This window comes from Bubalus kerabau, chromosome 1 (genome assembly GCF_029407905.1).
Source record: "Bubalus kerabau isolate K-KA32 ecotype Philippines breed swamp buffalo chromosome 1, PCC_UOA_SB_1v2, whole genome shotgun sequence".
NCBI classification, from domain to species: domain Eukaryota; kingdom Metazoa; phylum Chordata; class Mammalia; order Artiodactyla; family Bovidae; genus Bubalus; species Bubalus kerabau.
This window is the reverse complement of record NC_073624.1, coordinates 220,106,493-220,112,432: the sequence shown is the minus strand read 5'-3', so window position 1 is coordinate 220,112,432 and position 5,940 is coordinate 220,106,493. Positions and strand designations below refer to the sequence as shown.

Sequence of the window (5,940 nt, the reverse complement as noted above, 5' to 3'; positions counted from 1 at the left end):
ACTTTATGACAATTGTTTGCGAATAAGCTCCTTTCTGGACTTGGCTCAATATAATGAGACCTGGGAATATGCATGATGTGCTGGATTTTGCAGAGAGCTTTTTCTCACTCCACCTGCCCTGTTTGCCTTCTTTCTCTGAAATGAGTTCCCTGGCAGAGCATTCTTTATTGTCCTTTCCTCTCCTCTTGTTTGCTTCATGTTTCTTTTTCCAAGCACCATCTCCTAAATTTCTTGGTCTCAGCTTTCCAAGTTCTGTCATCTCAAAAAGCACCTCAATTCTTGTACTAATTTTAGACAACTAGGATGAAAGAGAAATTTGCTCTTCTTGTGAGAAATTTGCTTGTGCTTGAATCATGTCCATGCCCAGGGTAGACTAAGATGATTTTCTTAGAAGAATGGAGAGTGTGTATATGCCATGACACTGGCATGTTAGACTATCCTTGAGATACTGTGTTTATAAAAGAAAAATTATTACTTTTCTTTACTTCGGGTGGCCTTCACATTTATATTCCATTCTGCTGCTGCTGAGTCACTTCAGTCGTGTCCGACTCTGTGTGACCCCATAGATGGCAGCCCACCAGGATGCCCCGTCCCTGGGATTCTCCAGGCAAGAACACTGGAGTGGGTTGCCATTTCCTTCTCCAATGCATAAAAGTGAAAAAGTGAAAGTGAAGTTGCTCAGTTGTGTGCGACCCTCAGCGACCCCATGGACTGCAGCCTTCCAGGCTCCTCAGTCCATGGGATTTTCCAGGCAAGAGTACTGGAGTGGTGCCATTGCCTTCTCCATTCTAGGTTTGTACAATAGACTGACATCATACTCTAATTACAATTACAAGTCGCTTCAGTTGTGTCCGAATCTTTATAATCCTGTGGACTCTATGTAGCCTGCCGGGCTCCTCTGTCCGTGGGATTCTCCAGGCAAGAATACTGGAGTGGGTTGCCATGCCCTCCTCCAGGGGATCTTCCCAACAAAGGGTTTGAACTCGCATCTCTTATGTCTCCTGCATTGACAGATGGGTTCTTTACTACTAGAGCCATCTGGGAAGCCTGGAGTAACATCATACATATTTTAAAATTATGTACATTAAAATACACACAATGAAAGAAAGGAGGAAAGAAGAGAGAGAGAGGAGAGAGAATTTACATTTTGAAGGTAAAGCTTAGCCATTCTAAATGTGGATACACCCCAGAGGGAGCATGGGAAGGGAGAGGTGAATCTATTGTTTCCTTACAAAGCTGTGTCTATCAAAATGTACTTCATGAGCAATTTTAAGGCATTTTGGAGTAATTTGTCTATGTTTAGTTTTTTCCTTACTTGTTGATTTAGAAACCAACCCCCCATTAGAGGCTATTCTACCAAAAGCAATGAATGATTGTTACTATTGTGTTTTGTCAGAGTGTTTTTCAATTGTTTAACGCATTTGAATTCTCTTTACCCAATCAAACTGATCATCTTTGAAAGAAAATGTGAGGTCATAGTTATCACACAATATTGCACTTAAACTTTTCTCCTCAGGGTTTGCAGCAGGGGTAGATCAAGGCTGTGGGCTCTGTAGGCTGACTTGCCAGGTTCAAACTCTAACTCTGCCACTTATTACTGAATGACTTTGTGTAAGTTACTGCACTCAGTTGTTGTTGTTTTTCTCTCATCTGTAAGATGAGGATAATGCTAAACCTAACCCCTTAGGGTTATTGAAAGGATTAAATGAAATAATGCAGATAATGTGCTTTGCCCAGCACCCGGTGTTTAGTAGGAATTCAGTAAATCTTAGCTGTGATGATAATAGGTTGGGATTGCATGACTGCATGGTGACCCTGCAGTTTGAGGAGTTGCCACTAAAAATAGTGACTTCTGACTATGGTGGTAAGATCCAGTCAGGCTTTCTTCTAACAGACATTGGTAGCATATCATTCCAGTAAGTTATGAGGTTTTTTTTTTTTTTTCATAATATTATGTTTACTAAGTTTACAGACCTGAACAATTTCTAAGTCCTAAGGACCACGAAGAAAATGTGATATACTTGGAGCAAAATGGTATAAAATAAACTTAAGTAAAGTCTGGGTCCCTTTTTAATTTCCACTAACAGTAACTACATTTTAGTTCCTTGTCCTATTTCCAGGTGTTAATGAAAGATAATCTTCCATCATTAACAAACTTGCTTTGCATGTTTAAAACACTAGCCTTGGCACTGGTGCTCACAGGTCTTAGCAGCTTGGCAAAAAGACCATAAGAGCAGTTTCCTCCTATTTTCAGTTTTCTCATTCTCTTCCCTAGTGGGTGCTCAGTCCTCATTCTAGAATTTCTTAGGGGGAAAAAAAAATCTCATCACCCTTCCAATTATTTTATTTTTCTTCTCTTGGCAAAAACTTACAGGGAAAGATAAAAAAAGAATTGTGACCATATTGTGCACATACCCTTTTCTAATCAGGGGTTTCCTTGGTAGTTGGTTTTGCAGCCTTCAGCTGAGAAATTCCCCAGCTTCTACAACTCCTTTCTAATCATTGCTTAATGTCATTAAAATTTGATTCTCTAGAGCAGAGGCTGGCAAACTATGGCCCACAACCCTGATGCCTGTGTTTGTAAATAAAGTTTTATTGGAACACAGCCATGCACATTTGTTTACCTATTGTGTGTGGCTGCCCTCCTGCTATGACAGCAGAGTGGGGTAGTTGCCATGGAGACCAGATGGTTCAAAAGCCTAAAATATTGACTGTCTGGCCCTTCCAGAGAGTTTGCAGACCTGCTGCTCTAGAGCATCTATAGCCTTCAGTTTGTATTAGTTATTTATTGTCAAATAACAAATTACCCCAAAATTCAGCAGGTTAAGGCAAGAGATATTATTTCCCAGTTATCTGTGGGTCAGGAATTCAGGAGTGGTTTTAACAGGGTGGTTCTGAGTCAGGGTTTCTCATGAAGTTGCAGTTAAGACGTCAGCCAAGACTCCAGCAATCTGAAGGCTTGACTGGAGCTGAAGGCTGGAGCTTCCAAGAGGGTTTCCTCACGTGGCCATTAGTAGAAGGCCCAGTTCCTTGCTAGTTGCTGGCAGGAGGTATCAGTTCCTTACCATGTGGACCTCTGCACAGGGTTACTTGAGTGTCCTCACAACATAGCAATCAACTTTCTTCCAACAAGTGATCTGAGGGCAAGGAGAAGACTGTAACATCTTTTATGATCTAGTGTCAGGATTCACACACCCTTATTTGCATATTATTCTATTTATTAGAAGGAAGTTACTAAGTTCAGTCCATACTCAGAAGAAAATTAAGCTTCATCTTTTATTTTTAGTTATTTATTTTTTGGAGCTTTGAGGTATTTTATGATAAAAAGCTGGTACCCACGTACACAAATGAATAAGAACTTAAAATTCATCATACATTTACTTCATTTTCTAGCTTGAGCTTCTAGTAAATCTTTAGCTTCATTGATTTTGACTGCTATCTAAGGAGATCCTGTCTTGTCTGGGTGATTTAAATGCACAATTCATCGATGAGCATCTCTTATTTTTTCTTTATTGGCAGTAGAACTTAAACCTAGTATTAATGCTGCTTCCCATTTTGTCACTTTGCATTCAAACTCATCTCTGTAATGGTCACTAGTGAAGGCAGACTTGGATAGATTGTGAAAAATCTGTTTTACTTGAGAGTCCATATGCGTCACGGCTTGCAAAACATAACGACCTGCACAATGGTCAGTCTAACTGCTACCACTATATTGGCCATAGTTCCAGCTCAGCTCCCCTGCTTCCTCAGAGACTGTGGTTCATTCCAGCCAGAGGCCACAGCCACCAATTCCACACCTCTATCAGAAAGCAACGTGGCCACCACCAGCAAGCACAAATTGCCCACACATGGGTGCCCCAGGGATTCAGCTTCATCTAGTAAAGGAAAACATATAAAAGAATTTAAGGACATATTTTCAAACCACCATCCTTAATTCCAATCCATTTTTTTTCCAGTGAATCTTGGGCTTTTTTTTTAATTTATTTTTAATTGGAGGATAATTGCTTTACAGTGTTGCGTTGGTTTCTGCCACACAATAACGTGAATCAACTATAAGTACACATATGTCCCCTCCCTCTTGAACCTATCTCCAACTACCCCCCATCCCTCTAGGTAGTCACAGGGCACCACCAACCCCTTTTTTAAGAAGTTTTTTTTTTTTTTTTTAAGGCCTACAAGAGGATTAAACTTTTCCTGTAAAGGACCAGTTAGTAAATATTTTTGGCTTTGTGGGGTATAAGATCTTTGTTACAACTGTTCAGCCCTGTATAAAGAAAGTAGCCTAGGGACTTTCTCTGGTGGTCCAGTGGCTAAGACTCCATGCTCCCAATGCAGGGGGCCTGGGTTCCATCTCTGGTTGGAGAACTAGATCCCACATGCCATAACTAAGAGTTCACATGCCACCACTCAAAATCCCGCGTGCTGCAACAAAGATTCAAGATCCCCAGTGCCGAAACTAAGACCCAGCACTTCGCTGCACCCAGATAAATAAATAAGCATTTTTTTTATAAAAGGAAAGTAAACTAGACAATAGATAAATGAATGGGCATGTCTGTGTTCTAATTAAATTTTGTTTACAAAAATAGGCAAGGAGTTGGATTTGGCTGATGGGCTGTAGTTTGCCATCCTCTTGTCCAGAAGATTCTTCTTCAAGAACACAAACCAAAAAGTTGACTCATGTAGCAGACATTTTTTTTTTCATTTTATTCTTCTATTTTTAAAAAAATATGGAACACTTCATGAATTTGCATGTCATCCTTGCCCAGGGGGCCATGCTAATCTCTGTAGCCTTTCAGTTTTAGTATATATGCTGCTGAAGTGAGCACGAAGACATACAATTTTAAGCTGGGGATCTTTGCATCTTGGACCCTTCTCAACCAAGTCATAAACTCCTCCAGGATAAAAATCATGACATATAGTTCTTTTTATTCTCCTTCAGCATTCAATAAGGTTCTGAGCATGTAGTTGCTATCTGATTAATAATTGTTTATCATTTAATGGATTCATAGTATTCTATTATATGACTATTCTATAATACTTAAGCAATTCTTACTACTCTTTGTTGGTACAAACACTCTGCAGTAAATATGGTTCTGCATGCATATTTGTACACACATATGAGCATATTCTAGGAGAGATTCCTAGAAGTATAATTAATTCAAAGAGCAAAGTGAAGTCGCTCAAGTCAAAGATCATGTGTACTCTTAATATGACAAAAAGAATTTCAAATTAATGTTAGTGTGTAATTTATTTCATATAATAAATGCACAATATTTCAGGACAAAATAAAGATCTATAAGGTGCTTTGAACTTTATAGACTTGTATTTCCTATGCGATCTTCATAGAAACCTGTTAAGCTCTTTCTATGTCAAGTAGTACAATTGAATGCTGATGACCAATGTATATTGTTAGGTGGTGTTTATAGATCATAGAGCAGGCAGAAATGAAATGTTTCCTATTTTCATGTTTTCAGAGAAGCCTCATAGAACTTTTAGATTTCCCAGAACATAATACTGAAATTGCCACTAGCACTGCCCTTGCTACATCAAAATTCCTTTCCTGACAGTCCTCCTTAGAACACAAATCTATTCAGGAGATAGTATATCCCCTCATCTCCCTATCACATCAATGTATCCTATGGAAAGGGCCAAAGGATTGGCCTTGCATCAATGGACCATGAAAGGATGACATTTTAAAAAGTTATTTTCAATTAAAAAAACTTGAAGAGGAAAAGAAGGGACCAAATTGTATTGAGTGCTTACTAAGTATCAGATTCTTTAACAGGAAGTTAAAGTGGATATTATTAATCTGTCTTTCAGAGATGAAGAAATATGCTCCAGAGGATCTATTGACTTTATTTACCAGTCAAGATTAATTTGAATTGAGATCTTTCTAACACCAAAGTTGTGTCCACTATATGATGCTGCTGCCCAGTATGC

At 39.0% G+C, this 5,940-nt stretch overlaps 1 non-coding gene and 1 pseudogene across 1 annotated transcript; both read right to left on the bottom strand.

Annotated features, from left to right (window-relative positions):
* Window positions 1-3,382: 3,382 nt before the first annotated feature.
* Window positions 3,383-3,720, bottom strand: LOC129642226 (mitochondrial import inner membrane translocase subunit TIM14-like; annotated as a pseudogene).
* A 1,001-nt stretch (window positions 3,721-4,721) lies between these two features.
* LOC129642525 (U6 spliceosomal RNA) lies at window positions 4,722-4,826 on the bottom strand. The gene has a single exon (XR_008709792.1). It is a non-coding gene; the product is annotated as a U6 spliceosomal RNA (small nuclear RNA).
* Window positions 4,827-5,940: the final 1,114 nt, after the last annotated feature.